Below are 25,413 nucleotides of genomic sequence, written 5' to 3' on the forward strand. Positions count from 1 at the left end.
ACTTTCATTTATCAAGTTTATCAAGAGTCTTGTAAAGTTTTAACCAGAAAACTTTCGTTTATCAAGTTTATCAAGAGTCTTGTAAAGTTTTAACCAGAACATTTTCATTTATCAAGTTTATCAAGAGTCTTGTAAAGTTTTAACCAGAAAACTTTCAATTATCAAGTTTTACAAGTGTCTCGTAAAGTTTTAACCAGAAAACTTTCATTAATCATATTTATCAAGAGTCTTGTAAAGTTTTAACCAGAAAATTTTAGTTTATCAAGTTTATCAAGAGTCTTGTAAAGTTTTAACCAGAAAACTTTCATTTATCAAGTTTATCAAGAGTCTTGTAAAGTTTTAACCAGAAAACTTTGGTTTATCAAGTTTATCAAGAGTCTTGTAAAGTTCTAAGCAGAAACTTTCATTTATCATATTTATCAAGAGTCTTGTAAAGTTTTAACCGGAAATTTTCATTGATCAAGTTTATCAAGAGTCTTGTAAAGTTTTAACCAGAAAACTTTCAATTATCAAGTTTATCAAGAGTCTTGTAAAGTTTTAACCAGAAAACTTTCATTTATCAAGTTTATCAAGAGTCTTGTAAAGTTTTAACCAGAAAACTTTCATTTATCAAGTTTATCAAGAGTCTTGTAAAGTTTTAACCAGAAAACTTTCATTTATCAAGTTTATCAAGTGTCTTGTAAAGTTTTAACCGGAAATTTTCATTGATCAAGTTTATCAAGAGTCTTGTAAAGTTTTAACCAGAAAACTTTCATTTATCAAGTTTATCAAGAGTCTTGTAAAGTTTTAACCAGAAAACTTTCATTTATCAAGTTTATCAAGTGTCTTGTAAAGTTTTAACCGGAAATTTTCATTGATCAAGTTTATCAAGAGTCTTGTAAAGTTTTAACCAGAAAACTTTCATTTATCAAGTTTATCAAGAGTCTTGTAAAGTATTAACCAGAAAACTTTCATTTATCAAGTTTATCACGTGTCTTGTAAAGTTTTAACCAGAAAATTTTCATTTATCAAGTTTATCAAGAGTCTTGTAAAGTTTTAACCAGAAAACTTTGGTTTATCAAGTTTATCAAGGGTCTTGAAAAGTTTTAACCAGAAAACTTTCATTTATCAAGTTTATCAAGAGTCTTGTAAAGTTTTAACCAGAAAATTTTCATTTATCAAGTTTATCAAGAGTCTTGTAAAGTTTTAACCAGAAAATTTTTGTTTATCAAGTTTATCAAGAGTCTTGTAAAGTTTTAACCAGAAAACTTTCATTTATCAAGTTTATCAAGTGTCTTGTAAAGTTTTAACCATTAAACTTTCATTTATCAAGTTTATCAAGAGTCTTGTAAAGTTTTAACCAGAAAACTTTCATTTACCAAGTTTATCAAGAGTCTTGTAAAGTTTTAACCCGAATATCTCCAACGTTGATTGAAACCTCTGGAGATATTTTACTTCTTTTTCTTAACGTCAACTTAGTGTGGGTGAATGAAACTTGAAATATAAAGGAACTTTTCAGGCAGAAATGACGTCACAGATATGATTACGTCATAAGTGATTGGAATTACAAAATAATTATCACCTCAATAAACCTTTACTATCAAGAACAGCCATATTTTCATGTATTTTGTTGACCTCGATGCTGCAGGCAGCAAACTTACGCATTATGGTTTGATTTGTGATTGCCCCATAGAGATGGACCATTTACCTATTTACACCTTTGTGATGATTGGAAACATCTGATTGGTTCGTGAACAGACAGTCTGGGTCGCTGAGCTTTAAAAACTTAGTCCTATTGCGAACAGGCTCTCCCATAACTTGAAAACACCGGTGTTTCATATTGCCTGTATTGCAGCACACCTCGTATACCTTGCAATGTGGCAGTGCATGTGCTTTGGTGGTGTCTCTTTCATGGAGTGTTCATAAATCCAAGTGGAATAGGCCCATTAAGAGCGCACTATGACCAAATACCAAATTACGTTGTTCTTCCTCTTCCTTCTTTGATGGCCACAATTATTCCCATGTGCTTGTGTGATTGGCCGGGAAAGCGTTTTGGTTCAAGTCTTCCACGAACAGGCTGGCCAGGCTACGAACAATCTTTGGATTGACAATATGAACTTTATCAACATTAAAAAACAATAAAAACCCTTTAACTAAACTAGACTAATGATGAAGGTTTTAAACAATTGTAAATTCCTATGGCGTTGTTATAAAAGACGTAATCGAGGAGTCTGTGCCAAGCTATAAGTTTATGGTTCCTGGATCAGGATCGTAAGAATCCAGAGGTGAGCAAACTTTGTTTCCAACCCTGCATCCCGTGAAGGTTCCGCAGCTGGCTAATGCGGCTGCCCTTCAGAGTCCCCATCCCACTACTCCCCAACATTTCAGTATGGAGTCATTGGTCTGCTCTCCTCATCACCCTGAGACTGAGGCCGATGAATACAATGTTTAAAAAACAAAGATCCATCCCGGAATCTTGACCAACTGACTCAATTTTGAAAAATTGAAATTTCATAAACAGGCACACCACTCTCATCCGAGAGTGGACCATATATTTATTACGTATACACACAGAGTGGGAGTGCTGAATGAAGAAACGGAAGAGAATGGAGGATTCTAGGAGAATGAAGGGAAGGTTTGGGGATAGATGGGGGAGGATGAAAGAGGTCGGATCAGGTGGGGCGGGGGGGGGGGGGGGTGAATAATTCAATGTCACAGTTGAAACTGAGCAGGAATAATGATTCAGCCACCAGAGCCAAACTCTCTCACAACTGCTGGGATGCACACTCAGGTTGAGCAAGTAGGCATCATAGGAGCTACATCATGGACCTCAATAACTCAAACCACACCGCACATGCCCCTACACACACACACACACACACACACACACACACACACACACACACACACACACACACACACACACACACACACACCTTGATCAGCACCTGATGGCCCTCAAACTCCATGTAATGGTCTATCGGTCTTTAGTTTCACACCAATGTCCACCAACTACTTCAAATACTCTCGAGGTCTCTCTCCTTCACTCTTCTCCTATTCCTCTCAAAATAGGCCCTATCACGAGGCAGGATAGCCTGGCCTCTATGTATTGGTCATAGAGGTATGCAAACTCACCTTTGAGCTGTCTAGCTGGGGTTAACTGGGTAAACTCATCTAGCCTGAGTTTGAATCTCGGCCCAGCTATAACCTGTCATCCTGGTGTTTCACAGGCAGGGTATTTCATCAATGTGTGCTGTCCCTCGGTTAGACGTTAAACTGGGCGTCCCATCTGCTAGCATTAGTGTTGGTGCATGTTCAAAAGATGCCATGGTGTCTTTCGCGAAGAGTAGGGGAGTTGGCGCTGGCATCCTGAAAATTTACAAATTTCTGCCCTAACCTATAGGGGACATTACATCAGTAGCACAGCCACTACCCATGGGCATGTGCTGCATATGGAAGTAAAAGAAGAAGAATAAAGAGGAGAGAAAGAGAAACTGTGCCATTATTTATCACTCCTAAAAAATAGTTGTCGGACTAAGAAAGACTATAAAATGGGTGGAAAGTTTGGTTGGGTGCAAAAAGGATTTCCTTTCACTTTTGGAAAAACAGTTCCATTGCACAACGTGACTGATCTCAAAGGCTGCCTTGTGTTTCTGCATCATTTTGTGCCCACATTGAGACAACAGTATTGCAGAATTAATTTGAACTGAAAAAACCGAAACCCTGACCTCAAAAACCTTGCAAATATGCCAAGATTATTCACTACATGACCAAAAGTACACGGACACCCCTTCTAATTAGTGGATTCGGCTGTTTCAGCCACACCCATTGCTGACAGGTATATATAATCAAGCACACAGCCATGTAATTTCCATTGATAAACATTGGCAGTAGAATGGGCCGTACTGAAGAGTTCAGAGACTTTCAACGTGGCACCGTCATAGGATGCCACCTCTCCAACAAGTCAGTTCGTCAAATTTATGCCCTGCTGGAGCTGCCCCGGTCAACTGGAAGTGCTGTTATTGTGAAGTGGAAACGTATAGGAGCAACAACAGCTCAGCTGTGAAGTGGTAGGCCACACAAGCTTACAGAATGGGACCGCCGAGTGCTGAAGCGCATAGCGTGAAAAAATCGTCTGTCCTCGGTTGCAACACTCACTACCGTGTTCCAAACTGCCTCTGAAAGCAACGTCAGCACAACAACGGTTCATTGGGAGCTTCATTAAATGGGTTTCCATGGCCGAGCAGCCGCACACAAGCCGAACATCACCATGCGCAATGCCAAGCCTCGGCTGGAGTGGTGTAAAGCTCACCGCCATTTGACTCTGGAGCAGTGGAAATGCGTTCTCTGGAGTGATGAATCACGCTTCACCATCTGTCAGTCCGATGGCAAATCTGGGTTTGGCGGATGCCAGGAGAACGCTACCTGCCCGAATGCAAAGTGCCAACTGTAAAGTTTGGTGGCGGAGGAATAATGGTCTGGGGCCGTTTTGCATGGTTCGGGCTCAGCCCCTTAGTTCCAGTGAAGGGAAATCTTAACGCTACAGCATACAAGGACATTCTAGACGATTGTGTGCTTCCACCTTTGTGGCAACAGTTTGGGGAAGGCCCTTTCCTGTTTCAGCATGACAATGCCCCCGTGCACAAAGCAACGTCCATACAGAAATGGTTTCTCGAGATTGGTGTGGAAGAACTTGACTGGCCTGCACAAAGCCCTGACCTCAACCCTATCGAACACCTTTGGGCAGAATTGGAACGCCGACTGCGAGCCAGGCCTAATCGCCCAACATCAGTGCCCGACCTCACTAATGCTCTTGTGGCTGAATGGAAGCAAATCCCCGCAGCAATGTTCCAACATCTAGTGGAAAGCCTTCCCAGAAGAGTGGAGGCTGTTATAGCAGCAAAGGGGGGACCAACTCCATATTAATGCCCATGATTTTGGAATGAGATGTTCGATGTTCGGGTGTCCAAATACTTTTGGTCATGTAGTGTATCTCTAACCCCTGAAATCTAGATATAATGCTTGTGTGGGTGCTTCAATGTGTTGTTAGTTGGATTGAATTATTTGGCATTTCCGACAACCAACTTGATTCTCCTTCAGGATTATCTGAGAAAACCCGTACATTGTTGCTCTTCACATCAGAGGTTTGCCATGCCGCAGGCTGTTCTGGGGCCAAAGGAAGCCATAGCACCAAATCACCCTTGCCTTTGTTCGACCAATTGCGCAGCTTATTTTTACATCACGTGGACAGGAAACACAACTTGCACCACCTTATCACACATCCAAAGACTTTTGTTGGTGCCAACATTGAGGTATAACTCGCAACATCAGGTCAAAGAGATGTGTTTATTGGAGATGCAACACTGATAGTAGGTAAGAGGGTAGAGGTTCGCCATTTGATCCCACTTCTAAAGCCCAAGACCCAGACCTAAATATATGAGATTGATAACTGCCTGTTGGTAGCCCATACTGTTACATGCTCCTCCCCAAACCCCCGGTCACGGTGTACCTCCGAGCCCCGAAAGGAGTCACCGCAGAAAGATGTGTTACTATGTGTGTCAATGACCAATGGTGAAACCACACCAACCAATTGTTACCAAAAAACAAGTATTGTATTATCACACAAGAATAACAGCACAAGTACAATATATTTTCAATTGCACAACCAAAATACCATATAATTCCTATGATGGTACCATCAGTTTCTTACTCAATAACTCACTGTGCTCCACGTGAGCGAAAAGTAACATTCCCCAAAGTCTCTGTCCCGGCACCAGGCCAAAGTCGATCCACGCTCCTGTGATCACAAGTAACAGGTCGTATCGAGACCAGAGTCCAGGTCGGCTGACAGTCAATGCTGCCAAAGAGCCGCAAAGGTGCCCCCAAAAGGCGACTGGGAAATCACACCGTCGGGTATGAACGTTCAACGGCTCCCAAACGGAGAACCACAAATTCCCACTCGAAATCCACGTTACACACGCAAACCAGGCTAACGGCTTGGCGCGGTGAAATGGCTGGAGCGAGGTGAAAAGGCGGGAGCGATGTGAAAAGGCTGGAGCGCTGCGAAATGGCGGGAGCGAGGCGAAATGGCGGGCGGGCGGGCCCGTAATGGAGGCGCACCTGCTCTCCAACAACGATTCTCTTCGGAATCAACCGCAAAACCCGTCACGCAGGTTTATCTGTCACAGCGATCACGACTCTGTCACAGGAATCCCTTTCCCGGAAAAACCAATCTTCGCTCGCGACCCACCTGCTCAAGACCTCAACGCAGCTCGGCCTTTCTTCCTGACCTCACTTGCTCCGCTTTTTGCTTCCTCCTCTTCTTCTCTTCCGGTTTCTCCCGATCCATTTTCGTATTTCTTTTAAAACACTAATTTTTCCCTTTTGAAAACAGTTATTTCCATTTCACTCAAACTATACCCAGAATAGCACATTGAACCAAAAATGCTTGCAGTGGATGAAAACCACAACGACGGAAGTGACGAATCCGTAACAATACATTCTCTTTAATATTAACGTTGCATTGAACACATTAAGTATGTTAAGACCTAAGCATTGCATTTAAGATCAGTAAAGCAATATAAAATGCATTATATAGCAGATAGAACATGCTAATGGGGGTGAAACAATCATCATATGATAGTGGAGCTATGGCCTATGTGTGGATGTTTGTCTGCTCTCTACCCATTGGTTGAACAGCTGGCCTGACTCCATCCACAAATGCGACCTGAAAAAAATCATACATCCACCATTTTGTGAAGACACATTGATTGGCCTCAGGCCTGTGGTGTCAGCCCTTGACCCAGTGCAATTGGAATTATCCGAGCTATATAAACACGATGTATTATATATGTTGTATGCATATAAGCAGTACGCAAGTTTTTGCTTCATGTATGTAACCTGGGTCACTACACTGGTCGCTCACTATTCCATCTCCAGGCACTGCATGACGTTATGGCCGGGCACGGAAGTGGGCCTGGTGATGACGTACGCTGAAAGGGAGTACTCAGTTTTCACTCCGGTTTCTTGTTTTCTTGTTTGCTTGTCCGGGTGATATCTCAGCCATCTTTTGAGCTGGGAAGCTGAAATTTGGGCACAATAGTGAGTTAGTGCTTTGGGGGAAAAAAGTTATTTTTCACTTTTTTATTATTCAATTAATTTTGGTTTTACCCGAGTTTTCAAGGTTAATTAGTGTGAAAATATGGAGGGATCATCCGTCAAAAGCATAATGCATGTTCTTGATTCATGTACAGTCACGTGAAAAAGTAAGTACACCCCAAGTAAAGTTTTGACTTTTTCAACATATTTCAACATACAGCTATTTGATCTTCATTTCAACAATATTCATCGATAAAGGTGATATAATATTGTTGCGGATATGGGACTTGGCCTCAATATCCGCTTGTAAATACTCCCCTATTTCCCCAATACTCCCCAACTATCCCCAATCCCCCATTCCCTAGTCCCATTGCCTGTAAATAACACTCTGTAGAACCGACCTTCCCCTTTTTCCCCCATTAAATGTCGTGCCCAGGTCCACCGCATCTCACGTAGACAACTTTCGGACATCTTGCTAGTTATTCTTAGTCTATGTCAGTTAAGGACTCGTTTCCATTAATTCTGACTCTTCGTTGCACCAGAATGTGATTATATGGCACCAGTAGTGAGTTTAGGACCTTCCCATACCTCCTCCCATCTTCTTCCCCAAACAACAACTACAACAACAACTACAACAACAACAACAACAACTACAACTACAACTACAACAACGGCGCGGCGCGGGGGAGTGTGCGTCCTCACACCGGCTCGGTTAGCCGCCATTGACCATGCGCTCCGACGGGGTTACCACGAAGGGGCTCCTTGTCAGCCCCTCGTCAAGGGCGGAGCCGGTAACCCCCCCCGCACGCACCCAATGAGAAGCAACGGGCCGATTCCATCTGGGGCGGAGCTAACGAGCCGAGGGCGTGTCACTCCCCGCCGGATATACGCGGCCGCTTACCGGACGTGACGTGAGATGCGCCCCCAGCTTGAAGAAGAGCCAGTCATCACCTCCAAAGCGCTGAGCGAGCTCCACGCATCGACCCGGTATTGCAGTACCTCCGAGAACGGTGCACCTTGAGCCATCGACTGCCCGCTTTCCTTGCCATCAATCCCCGTGTGAGTCAGTTTTTGTCCTGTTTATCTGTCGTCTGTCGGGGCTATTATAAGAGTGTGTCTAAGTGCCTGTCTTTCTATGCTGTCCCTCTTGTCGTTGTAATCTGACCTTCCGCCCTAATATAACCTCCTCCGGAGGTCTTGAGAACTGAACCCTTGGTGTCGTGTCATTTTAATCCCAGCCGTTGTGTCCTTTTCCTCAATTGATTTAGCGTAGCGCGACTCGGCAAACGTTCGAGTATAATCGGGTAACTTGTGCGGACACGGCGGCCATTCCGTCGGCCCACCCTAACATCAAAGTCGTGTCTGTAACAATATAACAAATATCATGAAACATTTACATTTTGTAGTCCATTGCATAATTTAAATAAACATTAATGCAAATTTCGCATGTGGAAAAAGTAAGTACACCCTTGGCTCTAATAGGTGGTATTGCCCCCTTTGGTAGAGACAACATCAAGTAGGCGTTTCTTATAACTGTCTACCAGTCTCTGACATCGACTGGGGGAAATTTTTGCCCACTCCTCCATGCAGAATTCTTTCAGCTGTGCGATGTTTGAGGGGTTTCTTGCATGCACAGCTCGTTTCAAATTCCCCCACAACATCTCGATGGGATTTAGATCCGGGCTTTGACTTGGCCATTCTAGAACCCTCCATTTCTTTCTTTTCAGCCATTCCTTGGTGGATTTACTGGTATGTTTAGGGTCATTGTCATGTTGCAAGGTCCACCTTCAGTTGAGCTTCAACTTTCTGACAGATGGCCTCACATTATCCTCAAGCACCCTCTGGTACAATGAAGAATTCATAGTGGATTCTATGACAGTGAGCTGCCCAGGTCCTGATGCAGCAAAGCTGCCCCAAACCATAATATTTCCACCACCATGCTTTACAGTTGGTATCAGGTTCTTGTGGTCAAATGCTGTCTTTGGTTTTCGCCAAATATGTCTTCTGGTACTGTGGCCAAATAGCTCTACCTTTGACTCATCTGTCCAGAGCACATTGTTCCAGAAGTGCTGGTCTTTGCCTTGGTGTTCATTGGCAAACTTTAGTCTTGCCCTGATGTTCTTTCTGGACAGCAAAGGTTTCCTCCTGGCACACCTCCAATGTAGATCAAATTTGTGCAGCCTCTTTCTGATGGTAGACTCGTGCACTTTGACATCAACAGTGGCAAGAGCTACCTGTAGGTCCCGTGATGACATTCTGGGGTTCTTCGAGGCTTCTTTCAGCATCTTGAGGTCTTCTCTTGGGCTGAACTTGCTGGGGTGGCCTGGCCTGAACAAGTTGGCAGTTGTTTGGAATCTTCTCCACTTGTAGATGATCTTCCGGACAGTCGAATGATTGATTTCAAATTGTTTGGAGATATTTTTTAATCCTTTCCCAGACTCGTAGGCATCGATAACCTTCTTTCTGAAGGCCTCAGAGAGCTCTTTCGATCTCGGCATGGTGACGCCGCACACTTCAACAACAAAGAGCAAACCAAACTAAATGTCTGAAGTTTAAATAAGACAGGTTTCTCCAAGATCCACTCTAATGATGTTCTAATCATTTGCACCTGAGCTGGTGCACCTGATTCTAATTTTAGGTATTTGAAGTAGTGATAAATGTAGGGGTGCACTTACTTTTTCAACATGCGAAATTTGCATTTATGTTTATTTAAATTATACAATGGAATACAAAATGTAAATGTTTCATGACATTTGTTATATTATATCACTTTTATCTATCAATATTGTTGAAATGAAATTCAAATAGCTGTTTGTTGAAATATGTTGAAAAAGTCAAAACTTTACATGGGGTGTACTTACTTTTTCACGTGACTGACTGTATGTAATCTGGGTTGCAGCGTTCTATTTATCTATACATCGCCCAAATAAAGGAATGAGCCATTTGTGTCATAAATGAAGGTTTTATGCGTCAATTCAAATAATTAATTTATTTATTTATTTATTAATTACTTAATTATTATAAATTAATAAATTATTTATTTATTTTCTTTCTCATCTGGGGAATATCTCAGGCTCCTTTTGAGCTGGGAAGCTGATATTTTGACATGACAGTGACCAAGTGATTTGGCTGTAAAGTGTATTTGTTACTTGCAAAATTGAAGATTTTTCAAGTATATTGATCGGTTGCGCTTGTAATTCTGTTTGTCTGTCTGTTTGTTTTTTGTTTGTGACTGGCCTACAGGTCACAATTCTAAACCAATCGTCATGAAACTCCACCAAGTTGTAGAGGTCGTCACAATTGAGAAGCCTATTGATTTTGAGGTCATAGGTCTTAGGTCATCTGGAAATAGAATTTCTAAAATCGCCATTTTAAATCCGATTGACTTGAAAATTGAACAGCATTTGTATATCGAGTCATTAAATTGTAAAACCAACTATCTTTGAGGTCTAAAGGTCAAATGGCAAATCAAGGTCAAAATTCCAAAATCATCAATTTTCATCTTAAAAACCGTCAATTTTCATCCGATTGACTTGGAAATTGAAAATCTTTTGCACATTGAGTCAGTAAATTGGGAAACCAAGTATTGTTGAGATCAAAAGGTCAAAGGTCAACTCAAGATCAAACTTCCAAAATCACCAATTTTCATCTGAAAAACCGTCACTTTTCATCCGATTGACTTGGATATTGAAAAGCTTTTGCACATTGAGTCACTATATTGGGAAACCAACTATTTTTGAGGTCAAAAGGCCAAAGGTCAACTCAAGGTCAAACTTCCAAAATCATCAATTTTCATCTGACAAAATCTTCAATTTTCATCCAAATGACTTGAAAATTTAACAGCATTTGCATAGTGCCTCACTGAATTGGAAAACCAACTATTTTTGAGGTCAAAAGGTCAAATCTAGGTCAAACTTCTAAAATCATCAATGTTCATCTGAAAAATTGTCACTTTTCATCCTATTAACCAGAGCTTTCATCAAGATCGTCAACTTTAATCTTGATGAAATGGACACTTTGCTGGATCAATTGCAATCTTTTTTGGGAATGGGGGGGGTGGGGGGGGGGGTAGATTTTGCAAGTATTGCCTCGATTCAGTATACAAAAAAAGAAAAAAAGAAAAAAAAATCGTGCTCTGCATGACGACTTCTCATTTGTTACTTGCCGGAAAAGATCCTGGCAAGTATGTTGATCGGTTGGTTTGTCTGTCTGTCTGTTTGTCTGTGCATAGCACTATGTCTACACTGTTGCACGTAGAATCACCAAACTTTACACACATATTTGTCATGCCCTGGAATAGACAGTGCCCAATTTTAACTCTCGGCCCAAGGCCTCCATTATGACGTCATAATTTGATCATTCGACAAGTACAAAACTTCATCCAATCAAGATGCAATTTCTTGAGCGACATGACGGCATAAACTGGTGGAGAAAAAACATAATGATGACGTCATCGGTCACGTGGTTCGGCCGCCATCTTGGAAAAACCGAAAAACTTTGCAGCTCCATATCTCCAAAAGTGCTGAATAGAAAAAATTGAGACATGGGTCATTGTAAAGAACTCTCCATGGAGAATAAAATATTTTAATGATGATGTCATTGGTGCCTCCATTATGACGTCATAATTCGACAAGTACAAAACTTCATCCGATCAAAATGCAATTTTTTGAGCGCCATGTCGGCATAAACTGGTGGAAAAAAATAATAATGATGACGTCATCGGTCACGTGGTTCGGCCGCCATCTTGGAAAAACGGAATAAATTTGCACCTCTATATCTCCGAAAGTGCTGAATAGAAAAAATTGAGACATGGGTCATTGTAAAGAACTCTCCATGGGGAATAAAATATGTTAATGATGATGTCATTGGTGCCTCCATTATGACGTCATAATTCGACAAGTACAAAACTTCATCCGATCAAGATGCAATTTCTTGAGCGCCATGTCGGCATAAACTGGTGGAAAAAAATAATGATGACGTCATCGGTCACGTGGTTCGGCCGCCATCTTGGAAAAACGGAATAAATTTGCACCTCTATATCTCCGAAAGTGCTGAATAGAAAAAATTGAGACATGGCTCATTGTAAAGAACTCTCCATGGGGAATAAAATATGTTAATGATGATGTCATAGGTGCCTCCATTATGACGTCATAATTCGACAAGTACAAAACTTCATCCGATCAAGATGAAATTTCTTGAGCATCATCGAGTAATAAATTCGTTTCGAAAACAAATAATAATGACGTCATCAGTCACGTGGTTCGGCCACCATATTTGTCCAAAATGGCCGATAAAAAAGTGCATTCTGGCAAGTCCTCGTTCTCTGACCAATTTTTCATCTGTCTGTCTGTTTGTCTGTGCGCAGCACTACGTCTACAACTTTGCACGTAGAATCACCAAACTTTGTGTTATTGTTGAAATCATTGTGTTGAATTGTGTTTGTGTTAGTGTTGAAAAACCACTTTTGCACTTGTATTAGTGTGGAAAAAACACTTTTTGCACTTGTATTAGTGTTGAAAAACCACTTTTCACACTTGTGTTAGTGTTGAAAAACCACTTTTCGCACTTGTGTTGGTGCAGGAAACCACTTCTGCACTTAACAATTCTGCACAAATTCTGCACAAAACACATATTTGTTTTGCGCTGTGCCCAATTGATGACATCATCGGTCACGTGGTTCGGCCGCCATCTTGGAAAAACCCAAAAATTTTGCACCTCTATATCTCCGAAAGTGCTGAATAGAAAAAATTGAGACATGCCTCATTGTAAAGAAATCTCCATGGGGAATAAAATATGTTAATGATGATGTCATCGGTCACGTGGTTCGACCGCCATCTTGGACAAAACGGAAAAACTTTGCACCTCTATATCTCCAAAAGTGCTGAATACAAAAAATTGAGACATGGCTCATTGAAAAGAACTCTCCATGGGGAATAAAATATGTTAATGATGATGTCATAGGTGCCTCCATTATGACATCATAATTCGACAAGTACGAAACTTCATCCGATCAAGATGAAATTTATTGAGCATCATCAAGGAATAAATTAGTTTAGAAAACAAATAATGATGACGTCATTGGTCACGTGGTTCGGCCGCCATATTTGTCCAAAATGGCCGATAAAAAGTACATTCAGGCAAGTCCTCGGTCTCTGACCGATTTTTCATTTGTTTGTTTGTCTGTCTGTGAACAAAATATCTCAAAAAGTTGTGGACAGATTCGGACGAAATTTGGGAGAAAAGTAGTGTATTTGGCAAGGACGAAATGATTAGATTTTGGTGAAGATCTGGATTCGGATCCGGCTAGTAGAATTTTAAGTGATTCTTCACCATTGGGAGATAGTGCCAAAAACGATACATAGCAGGATATCTCATAAAGTTGTGGACAGATTTGAACGAAACTTACTGGAGAGGTTGTGTGTGTGACAAGGACGATTCGATCCAATTTTGGTGAAGATCTGAATAAAGATTCAGATACGACAATTATTTAATTTCTTGGTGATTCTTCACCATTGAGAGATAGGGTGAAAAGCGATATATAACATATTTGAAAACGTCACGGACGAGTTATGACTAAACGAGATGAATGAGTTGGTTAGGTGACAATAACAAGCCGATTAGATTTTGGTTCAGGCCCAGATGCAGATCCGGCCTATCAGTGGGATACAAAACAAACTGTTGAGCCTGGTGGAGGTATACGCTCTACCGAGTGCCGTTGTGGTTTTTACAATTTTCGATTAAGTACTTGATTTTCAAAAAGTTACAGCTTCGGATGAAACGCTGGTGGTTTCGGTATGCTATTAGCCAATTGATTAAGAAATTAATTATTTTACGATTACTATTTATTTCTTTTAATTACGCAATTAATCAATCAATTCTACATTTTCTTTTTAAATAGGGCAATATTTCATGCACATTTTGAGCTGAGAAGCTGATATTTGGACATGACAGTGACCAAGTGATTTGGCTGTAAAGGATGTTTTTGTTATATTGATTGATTTATTGATCGCTGCAACAGTCTGTGGCCTTTACACCGCCCAAATAAATGGATGAGCAAATTGTCTAATAAATGAATGTTTTTGTATGCAATTTTGCTTTTAGACCGAGTCGCTCCACCTCACCCCCAAGGCTGAATTGTTATAGTGTGAAAATACAAAAAGGCCGCCCGCCATTTTGACGGGATTTTCTGCTGGTCTCTCTAATGGGAACATCCAACAATCCAAGGCAAAGTGTTGACCTGGAGTCGATGTTAATATACCATTTACTTGTGCTAGGGATGGTAGGATAGCGTAGACCAGAAACATGCACACTCTCATCTAAACTGTCTGGTCTGGGTTCGAAACCTGACCCAGCTATAAACTGTCATCCTGGTGTTTCAGGGGCATGAATGTGTGTGCTGTTCCTCGGATGGATGTTAAGCCGGGTGTCCTGTCTGCTAGCATTAGCTGGTGGACGTTAGAAACCCCACGGTGTCCATGAAGAATAGGTTTGCTATCACCGACACCCTAGCCAAATGCCAAATACCTGCTCTAACCGACAGGTGGCACTACCATGCCCCTGCGAGAGCTGATGCTAACCCAGAGCCAGTTGCTCCGAGGAATGACGATGCTATGCTTCCCCCACGTGTTGCGCCCACTTCTTTTGATAGGTAATCATTACCTACAGTGAAATAATTGAGTCGTTAATTATTGGTCACGTGAAAGCTCATGTCAGCCACGTGATATAATTGCCAATCGTCTGTGTTTAGCCCATCACAACTCACAATCCAATGCGATGGAGGATGCGCTATATTTATGGAGACGTTCACAGTCAGCCGGCTCGCCTTTCCGCATTTGCGTAAACTTTAAATAAACGTAAACTTCTTTTGGGACACGAAACCAAATTTGTGTGTTTGACTCAACGACTCCATGAAAGATTGCCCAACGCAGTGGATTCTGCAGAGGAAGGATTATATCGGTAATGAATTTCCCCCCGAAATAATGATGAACGGCGTCGCGCGACCATCGCAATCGAATCCGATGATCTGTGATGCGATGGGGAGATAATGCGTCCATGAGGCTCTTTCATGTTTTACTGCGTTATTTGAAAATGGCCGCTGCCCGGGTGGCTTGCATTGAAAAGGACATGGAAACCTTTTCCCATAAAATGTGCACTCCACTTAGAAGTCGTTGTTGCAGGAGGAATGCGTTGTGGTATGAATAAGCTTTGCTTTTATGTGTAGCGGAACACGTGTATGAAAGAATGTCGATGGATGTGGAAATATAAACAAGAGAAATCTAGTGTTATAAAACAATTATAATGAACCTGGAGGACTACTCAATGGGTCTCGTGAGTTTATTATGGCCAGGAAAAGGGTTCAAGACCGGTCTGTACAAGGAGATTTACATTTCAGGGGCTTGTCGTGACTTACCTTTTACGCAGCGTGCGCGAAAATGGAACTTTTTGCCTTTTGTCGACATCGATACAACAAGTCAAAAAGTTGAACTATATTTCAAGTTGTTGTGTTTTTTTTACATTCTTTTACAGTTGAACATGCTGCACGTATAAGATTGTGTAAGAAGGATATAAAAAGACAGACTAATAAATCAAGACGAAATGCAGTGCCAGCAGAAAATGGCTTGCGAGGAACCGCGTCCAAGATGGCTGCCACTACAAACAAAGTAAAATCATGTGATAAAACACAAGCAAAGAAATAAGGAGCATATATATATGGGAGTACGGGGTGGAAGAGAACACTAGAGGAAGAAAAACAAACTTACAGCATTGAGAGAATCTGGTCCAGGTGAAGGCAGGTGGCTTATTTGATGTGATGCTAAAAATGGTCCCCTCCTATTAATTCCACCCCGTAACCCCTTCTAACTCCATGTAACTCGTAAACGGTCATACCGATGAAATGCCGACGATATTTAACCATACACCTTTGTTCAGAGGAATAACAGCACAAGTTCCTGATTTTCCTTTCCTGACCTGGAGCCGATAAATGACGTCATCTGACATGAAAGGATTTAAAGTTTGATAAAAATCACATCTCATAATTCTCCAGTTTTGGGGTTTGAGTTTAAATCCCCCTTAAGATTGTTACACCTCATGTTGTAATGCAACACTGTATACAGGATTAATATGGGGGGCATTTCATTATTACCTCTGCTATCGAAAGTGAACACACTTTGTGTTTTGACTCCTTGTCTGTCTGTTTACCTGTCTGTTTGTTTGTTTATTACTTGGCAAACAAGTATGTTGATCACTCCGGTTTGTGTGTGTTTGTTTGTGTGTCTGTCTGTCCGCTCACTTGTACTTGCCTACAAGTCACAATTTTAAAAACCGATCTTCACTAAACTTCACCAAATGGTAGCGTCGGTGGTCCGACAGAATCCTATTCATTTTTGAGGTCAAAAGATCAACATAGGCCAAAGGTCAACCACTTTTTTCGAATTTTAAAAATCCTCAATTTTCATCCAAATGAATTTGAAATTTGAATCAGATTTACATATCAGCGAACTGAATTCAGCCACCAACTATTTTTGAGATCAGCATAGGCCAAAAGGTCAACATAGGCCAAAAGGTCAACATAGACCAAAGGTCAACCACCTTTTTCAAATTTTTTTAATCCTCAATTTTCATCCGATTTACTTGAAATTTGAATAGGATTTTCATATCAGCTAACGGAATTCAACGAACAATTATTTTGATGTCATCGTAGGTCAAAAGATCAACATGGCCTTTTCAACATGGTCCTTTCCTTTCAACCTTTCCTTTCCTTTCCAACAACCTTTCAACATCAACATGAACAATTTCAACAATATCAACAACAACATTTCAACAACATGGATCAACATGGTCAACAACCTTTTTGATGTATGTTTGTCTGTTTACCTGTCTGTCTGTTTATTTGTATTTGCCTGTGTGTTTGCCTGTGTGTTTGTCTGTCTGTTTGTTTGTTTTCCTGTTTGTCTGTCTGTTTGCCTTTGTCTGTCTGTTTGTCTGTCTATTTGCCTGTCTGTTTGCCTGTCTGTTTGCCTGTCTGTTTGCCTTTGTATTTCTGTATATTTGCCTGTCTGCATGTGTGTTTGTCTGTCTGTTTGTCTGTATGTCTGTCTATTTGCCTGTCTTTTGCATGTCTGTTTGTCTGGTTGCCTGTCTGTTTATTTGTCTGTTTATTTGCATGTCTTTTTGCCTGTCTGTTTGTCTGCCTGTTTGCATGGCTGTTTGCCTGTCTATTTGCCTGTCTGTTTATTTGTGTGTTTATTTGTATATTTGCCTGCCTGTTTGCCTGTCTGTTTATTTGTCTGTTTATTTGCCTGTCTGTTTGCCTGTCTGTTTATTTGTCTGTTTATTTGCCTGTCTGTTTGTCTGTCTGTTTATTTCTATATTTGCCTATCAGTTTGTCTGTCTGTTTGCCTGTCTGTGAGCACAATATCTCAAAAAGTTATGGACGGATTCTGACGAAACTTGGTGGACAGGTTGAGTGTTTGTCAAGGACTAATTTATTCAATTTTGGTGAAGATCTGAATCCTGACTATCAGTGGGATACAAAGCCAGAGCTGTTCAACCTGGCAGTGGTATGCGATCGAGTTGAGGGACCAAAAAAAAAAAAGAAAAGGATGGATGATAGGAGAGATAAAGGAGTGTCTGGGAATGTTGGAGGTTGCAAAAGTAAGTGAAAGAGGTTTGAAAGAATATCAGAGTCAGGCTAGGGGAGAGAAGGGGCAGGTGTGGAGAATACATGGAGGGAGCAAGGTGGGGCAGGGTCATCAAGTGTGCCATATTTGTATTGGGAATAAATATATGGCTGCAAATAAATTATTATGATTTATTGAGAAGATAATACCACATAATTTAAAATCATGAACTGGATCGTTTAAAAAAGCTAATGGCCTATAAGATCATAAAACGAAGCATCAAGACATTGTAAGCTGAAAAAGACCATTATTGGTTACCCAACCATATTGTGAGAGTCACCCAAGGTGTATGTATCATACTGTGCAGGTATGCCATGAATAGATCGTAAAAATGCAGATCGAATCATATGCTCCAAGGTGCAGCAACCTTGTGTGCACACCACTAAAACTTCGAAGTCTCTTGCACATTAAGTGAGAACCTCAATGGACTATGGTCTCTGGAAAGGCATTGTAGACCTTCATCGAGTGGGATCCTGCCTAAACCGAAAATCCTTCCCACCCCCACTTCCCACCTGGAAACCTGACCACCTACCTGGTAAATTGACCTGCAATTGTCCGTCTGCTCCTTAGAGACTCACACAGTATTGCTTTTTGGATGATTATATGATTCAAACCTCCAACTCTGACAACTTGAAAACTCTATAGAAACCCAGGGGAGAGCATATTAAGTGTGTGTTATACAAACATCTGCACAACCCATGGTCAATGTTTCAGGGACAAAAATGGGGTCTCCGTCGAAGATACGATGAGGAAGATTCTAGCCTGAAAACTATAGGATGACTCTGGAAACGGAGAGAATGCGGCCTAGTCTCCAGATATTGTAGTGGACATAATTCAACGACACCCTCTCCCTGTCAATCCCCCACCCCACTTTCTCAACCCCTTCCTCTTTTCTGTTCTTTCCCTGCAGCTGGGAACAGTATTATTCACTCAGAGACCCGAAGCTGCTCAGAGGCCCGGAAAATCGAGCATAGGCCTTTGTACCACGTGACGTCCTGTCAGCAACATCTGACAGGCCTTTCTGTGCACGAGTCTCAGAGGAATAGTCTTTCATGCGCCGGTCCAAGAGAAGGGCAGGGAAGACCAAAACAGCCTAACGCCCGGCCCATTCAGGGCCACGGTGCCGTAAACACCGCAGGTTCTCACCCTCCATGTGGTTTGCGCGTCAGGCAATATGGCGACACTTTCAAAACAAGCCAAAATAAAAAGGTTCGCCGCTTTACATGCAATACATCTCCATCAGTGTATTTTACTTATATTAAAGTAATCATTATCCAGTGGAAATGTTTCATTTTCTCCCTGGTCAAGAGACGCGTCCTGAACAGAAAGTTAATGTTTTTGCCCAAACATCGGGGTTTGCCATCGGAAGAGACGCCATGATGAGATAAACATTTGGCTCGAAGGGAGAGCTCGTTGTCATCAGGAAGTCACATCCCAGAATTTTTTTTTACCACTTCTCCCATCCACTACTCCTGGCCCCAGTAATCAAAAAGTAAAACCGGTCCTGCTTCACATATCGGGAGTGACACTTCCCACGATTCGAGGTCCATTCCTCGGCCTAGGGCTCCATCTATGAAGTCGTCATTCCTGGAAGGGAAGAATGTCTAAGTTGGTAATCGTGATCTCTTGAGCTGGCTTGTTTAGTCGAGGGGTTGAAAACACATCTTTCTCGACTGCCTGGTGTGAGTTAAATTACCATGGATACTTCCCATCACCAACGGGCACTTGGCAAACGTGGCGGATATGCCAAGCGGCCCTCAATGAGTTGAGGTTGGTCTTCATCCTCCAGTAGACTCAACTGGGCTGTTTTAGGGTCTCGATTCCTGAGCTGTCTGGTTCTGGGTTTGATCACTGGGGGACAATATCATCTTCTAGAGAGATGATGCATCATGGAGCATATCATCTTCTGGAGAAAAAAGTCAAGATACCTGCCCCATCAGTAATCTCGTGGATGTGAAATACATTTCTGATGGCAATTGTAGTCCTTTAGACAAGCACAATTGCCACAAACAAATATCTTTTTCATTAATGACTTGATATGTGTAACATAAGGACAGTAGGATGAAAGTAAGTGAGTAAAGTAAGTGTGAGTTTTGAGTAAATATACCATAAATGGATGAGGTGTGTGTGTGTGTGTGTGTGTGTGTGTGTGTGTATGTGTGTTTGTGTGTGTGACACGAATACTTTTTGTGTCTATTAATTACATACATCTATCAATTAATTACGTATTACGTACTATTAAAATGTAGCTACCTCCTTTAGACTGCTGAGACCCCTTCTTTAGACTTTAGACTGCTGAGACTCTTTCGACCTTTAAATATCCTTTAAGACCCCTAGGACCCATAACTTACCAAAGACCCCTGAATATCCAAAAGACCCAAAGGTCCCCAAGGACACAAAAGTTCCCGAGGACCCAAAAGACCACGGAGATCTTAATAGCTTGAAAGAATTTCACGAAAATTACGCAAAATTGCATTCCTTTGTAAAGGAATAGGAAGAGAACAGAAGGGTGGGCGGGACTATGACTGTCAATCAGCCTGATGGGGGCGGGGTCGCCAGACATATTTTCCCTCGGGACAATTACACAAAAATGGGTGTGGTTAACAGTGGAATATTATGAAGAAGTCGGTGACAGCAACAATCCACACATATTTCCATGAAGTACGTACTATTTAGAATGTTAGATCGTCTATAAAGTATGTACAGTACCATTACAATGTGAGCAAGTCTGTAAAGTTTGTACTACAACATTTGTAAACTAGAACGCCACTCAGTAGAGCGCATACCCCCGCCGTGGGTTTCGTTGGAATAATACGTTTTGTTTAACATCCCCTCTCCCCAAAACAATAAATGAAAAAGAAAGTAAGCCCTAACTGTCAGAGAATTTATTTTGATATATCTCGGAATTGGAGGAGAAAAACATCATTTAAGAATAAGAATAAAAGCTTTAATGCAGTAAAACAGAAAAAATCTTTCCCAAAAAAATTCCCCCAAAAATTCCAGGATCCGGAATAATATCCTGAGCTTCACCAAAAACTAATCAATTCTTCCTTATCCCAAGGGCAATCATCCCACCAACTTTCATCCAAATCCATTCAGAACTTTTCCAGATATCTTGTTCACAAACACACGAACATACGAACACACATACACAAGGACGGACACGGTCGAATGCGTTACTCCCTGGCGGGAGTAATAAACCTGAAAATCGCAGAGCCAGAACCAGAATTATTAATTTGGTCTGGGAAGCCCATGTGAGGTTTCTTCTTATTCAGCAACTCACAACCCTGGGTGAATATGCGATCTTTAAAAAAAAAAAGTTGGAATTTTGCCAAATCTGTTTATTCCTTTGTTAATATACCTCAGCCATTGACAAATCTAGAATTATAATTTTATTTGAGGTTCAAATTAACCCGGGAGATTGTGTAAAACGATGTCTGCAAGTCTGTACATGTGATAAATAAATTAATCATCCACAGTCGAAGACTCTTCTTCTTCACGCAATAACAACTTGTAGCTTCCAGACCGTCCATCCAATCATCTTCAAATTTTACACACTTGTTACTTCATGACTTCTACTACAGTATGAAGTTTCATGGCGATCAATGAAGTGGTTCAAGAGATATAAATGTATTTATATTTGCGTTTCATGAACGATGTCTACCAAACCACGTGACCTATCGCAAATTCCAAAAGGACATTTTAGTAGACTGATATGCTGAACAGATCTGTGAAGTTTCCCCTCGATTGGATCACAAATGAGGGAGGAGCTAGGTTTTAAAGGTTTGTGCTTGAAAATGTCATAACTCTGAAACCATGTGATGCATGACGTCATGCTAGCTGACTTTTTTGTTCGTCATGGGTATGCGATTCTGCCTGCAAAGTTTGGCCTCGATCTGTTCAGGCGTTTTGGAGAAAATTGGATTTTAGTGTTTTTCACTCAAAACAATATGGCGGCCGAACCACGTGACCTGTGACGTCATAATTACCATTAAAATATTCTACAGACCGAGTCACTCCTATGGTGAAAATTTGCTCTCAATCGGTCCAATTATTGCAGAGAAAATGGTTTCTAAAGGAAAACAGAAAAAAAATTCCCCAAAAAAATTCCTGGATCCGGAATAATATCCTGAGCTTCACCAAAAACTAATCAATTCTTCCTTATCCCAAGGGCAATCATCCCACCAACTTTCATCCAAATCTGTTCAGAACTTTTCCAGATATCCTGTTCACAAACACACGAACACACCCACACACACACAAACACACACACACACACACACACACGGATGGACGGACACGAGCGAAAGCATTACTCCCTGGCGGGAGTAATCAATGGTACAACATCGATATATATTTCCAAAAAAAGTAAAGAACCAAGTCATAAAAATATTTTTTTAATGCAAAAGGATGAAGGATATTACTCGAAAAAGTATGTAAACAAGTTAGGGATGGTCACAAGTAATTGATCATGTGAAACCATCCCAACATCTTTCTTTGAATAATGGTTGGCCCTAGAAAAGACACTGCGTGTGTGTGTGTGTATGTTCAATATAACTTTGTCTTTATCCTTTTGCATTAAAAAAAAAAGTTTTTATTACTCGAGTATACATATACATACATGGTATTGTGATGGACGTCACCTCTAGATAACTGAGAGGATGGCGTGTCTTTTTTTTTAGAATTTCTTGCATCACCTCAGAACCGTCCGAGGGATCCCACACCCAGAATCCTGTTACCACACGCAAAATCCAGAGTTTGAGCGGGAACCATGCTGGCAGTTACGCAACAGATCTTGGTCAGTCGGCCGAGTAGAACCAACGTTGAATAACCACATCTGAGATGTAATCTTAGATAACCAATCAGCGCTGGCCAACACCTCAGCAGCCACCATCAGAACAGACAGAACTCGAACGGCACTCAGTGGAGCACGTGCCTCTGCCAGGCTGAACAGTTTACGTTTTGTATCACACTGATAGGCCACATCTGGATTCGGACCTGCACCAAAATCGAATCAGCTTGTTATTGTCACCGAGTGAAATGATCCACCTAGTTTTGTCATAAGTCATCCGCAACTTTTTGAAATATCATGCTACATATTATTTTGGCCCCATCTCTCAATGTTGAAGAATCACTTTTAAAATTTTTAAAAATTCTCGTATCCGGTTCCGGATTCGGATCTTCACCAAAATCAAATCAATGCGTCTTTGTCACACACCCAACATGTTTACCAAGTGTCATCTGAATCCATCCAGAATGTTTTTAGATATCGTGCTATATATCATTTTTAGCCCCATCTCTCAATGGTGAAGAATTATTTAAAATTATTGGATACGGATTCGGATCTTCACAAAAATTGTATAAATTTTTCCTTGTCACACACCCAACCGGTCCATCATGTTTTGTCCAAACATGGCCATAATCCTTTGAGATATCCTGTTCACAGACAGATAGGGGTGAAAACATAACCTGTGGTGGAGGTAATAAGTCAGGACATCGTTTCTTGAGGAAATGGCTTTTAGTGACCGCAATCAAATGCATCTATTTACAATGAGGGAAAACAATGCAATGACATATGTACAACAACTAATCACAACACGTGTACTTTTCCAAATTATCCACTACTCGACAGACCCGCCTTCGGTACCTTACCAGTGACTTAACTCAATATATTACAGTATGCCGGCATCATGCATCAGATTTGGAAGGGAGAGGAGTTATTGGCAAAGAAAATCATAAAAGGACAGAAAGTGATAGATGGGGACAGGACGGACCCCTGCACACCCCTGCACACCTTACACTTGTTGGTTCTAGCTCCTACATCCTAATTGAACCCGGAACCCTCTGCCTTCGGCTCCCCTCCTGGTCCTTCTACAGCAGCAGCACCAGGGTTTCTCCATGGACCAGTGACGTCACTCGCGGCATGTATTTAACACATCTCTTGACAGGGCGCCCAGGTGCAGTAAATGAGGTGGAGGTTCCAGCGACACAGCTAGCGGATGTGGGCTTTTAAAGGTGAAGGTGTACAAGGACAGAAGGTGAAAATATAAGGAAGAGAGTGAAAGGACAGAGGCAGAAGATGCAGGAAAGAATGAATACCAAAGAACGAATGGTGTGACGAGAATTGAATAGACAAAGGGCGAAGGAGAGTGAAAGAAAGAAAAGCGAGCAAGCAAAGTGAAAGGAACAACAGAGAAGGATGCAAAGGGAGCAGGACGAAAGGAGAGAAGGACAAAAGGGCCCTCATGTTTGTGCGAATAACTAGAAACAGGAAGCCTGACAGGGTCCGGAACTCCTCTCAAGCTTCAAATCTCCGATCCTCTTTCTACCTCCTTACTCTGTAAAAGGCTCTCCATCCCTCTTTTACAGAGCCTCAAGCCCCCTTTCACTTGAGCCTCTACTCCCCCCTCATCCATGTGAGGAGACGCCTTCAGCTTGGGACTTTCCACAATATCCTTTCACAGGTGTTCACAAAACCTGTTCGGAATGGTTTTGATGTGCCCATGAAGAGAATGGGCTCATGACAGCCTCAGGTTTTGGCACATATTTTGTCTCAAGCGTTCATGAAGTAGTTTAAGGTGGTTTTGGGGGCTGTGAGGAAAATGTGTTAGTGATACTGAGATGTGGCAGATGGCTTGAAGTTGTAGAAAAGAATGTAGAATAACAAAATGATACCTATGGGATTTCTAACTCCACAATTGCAGCGCATATCTATCAATAAGGACTTTCGACAGTTAAACTAACCAGTGTAACTATGAAATAACAGCTTTAACTATGCAAGGATCTCTTTGGGACCCTACCAAAACCACAACACTACCCCCACTTCTCTCTCCAGCCTCTCCGAGGCTTTATTGAATTGTTATGTAAAGATGTACTCAATTGGTCAACGTGACTCCACTTACCGGAAAAGACAGCTCCCTCTATTCTAACCCATGTTTACAGGACAATGTAAGTGCGTTCGTGTTTCTAAGCTCGGAAAAGAAGATAACCATGTGTTGCGTAACTAAGGCTTTACATTCTCTCAATTAAATAGAGTTTATTACTTCACATTTGGATTTACATTTTTATACTTTTGGGGAAGTGGGTGACTTGACCAAGTGGGTGCTATGTAGGCTTGTACAGTTCCAAAGTCTCTAGTAGTTGGCCCCACCACCTGGCATTGTTCCCTCTTTCCCCCTTGGTGGGCTCGGGGGGCCTTGGCTTGTCATGTATGGTGACCACTGAGACCTCATCAAGCACCCCTCTGGCCTGGAGGGCACGCAATGATCAAATGGCCCGGTAGCCGCTGTAAGCAGGTGGGACCAGGTGGCCGTTCGGTGGCAATCTTTGCGACCCACGTGTTCCATATTGAATAAAGGTCTTTGCCGCCATCAGTATCCTTTAATAACAAACTTGGCCACAACGATGAATGAGCGGGACCACGTGGCCTCTCTCTCTGGAGTCCTTCGGCCCGTGTTGAGCAAAGGTGGGTCGTTTTGGCTCTCACTGTCCTCATTCAACATAGGCCTGAAAAATATATTGGTCTTCAATGACCCAAACACAGCAGGTGAGTGGCATGGCAACATGACAAATAGGGCAGCATGGCAGACAATGTAGGCATGGCAACCAAGGCAAGTCAAGACTGAGTGGGCAGATGTTGCAGACCGGCTCACTGATG

General features: G+C 41.6%; 1 protein-coding gene across 2 annotated transcripts in view; it reads right to left on the minus strand.

The window, feature by feature from the left end:
• Window positions 1-5,291: 5,291 nt before the first annotated feature.
• LOC137429952 (twist-related protein 2) overlaps window positions 5,292-25,413 on the minus strand; it is a 36,388-nt gene continuing 16,266 nt past the window's right edge. The window contains exons 2-3 of one of the 2 annotated variants that reach the window (XR_010984979.2): window positions 6,905-7,061; window positions 5,293-6,706 (exon numbers count right to left, since the gene is read on the minus strand). The gene's annotated coding sequence lies outside the window, so the exon portion shown is untranslated. Of the gene's footprint in view, window positions 7,062-25,413 lie in introns of both variants that reach the window. The other variant, XM_068120340.2, reaches the window with a different exon arrangement.

The sequence above is a fragment of the Myxine glutinosa genome, chromosome 6 (assembly GCF_964187855.1).
Source record: "Myxine glutinosa chromosome 6, kmMyxGlut1.1, whole genome shotgun sequence".
NCBI classification, from domain to species: domain Eukaryota; kingdom Metazoa; phylum Chordata; class Myxini; order Myxiniformes; family Myxinidae; genus Myxine; species Myxine glutinosa.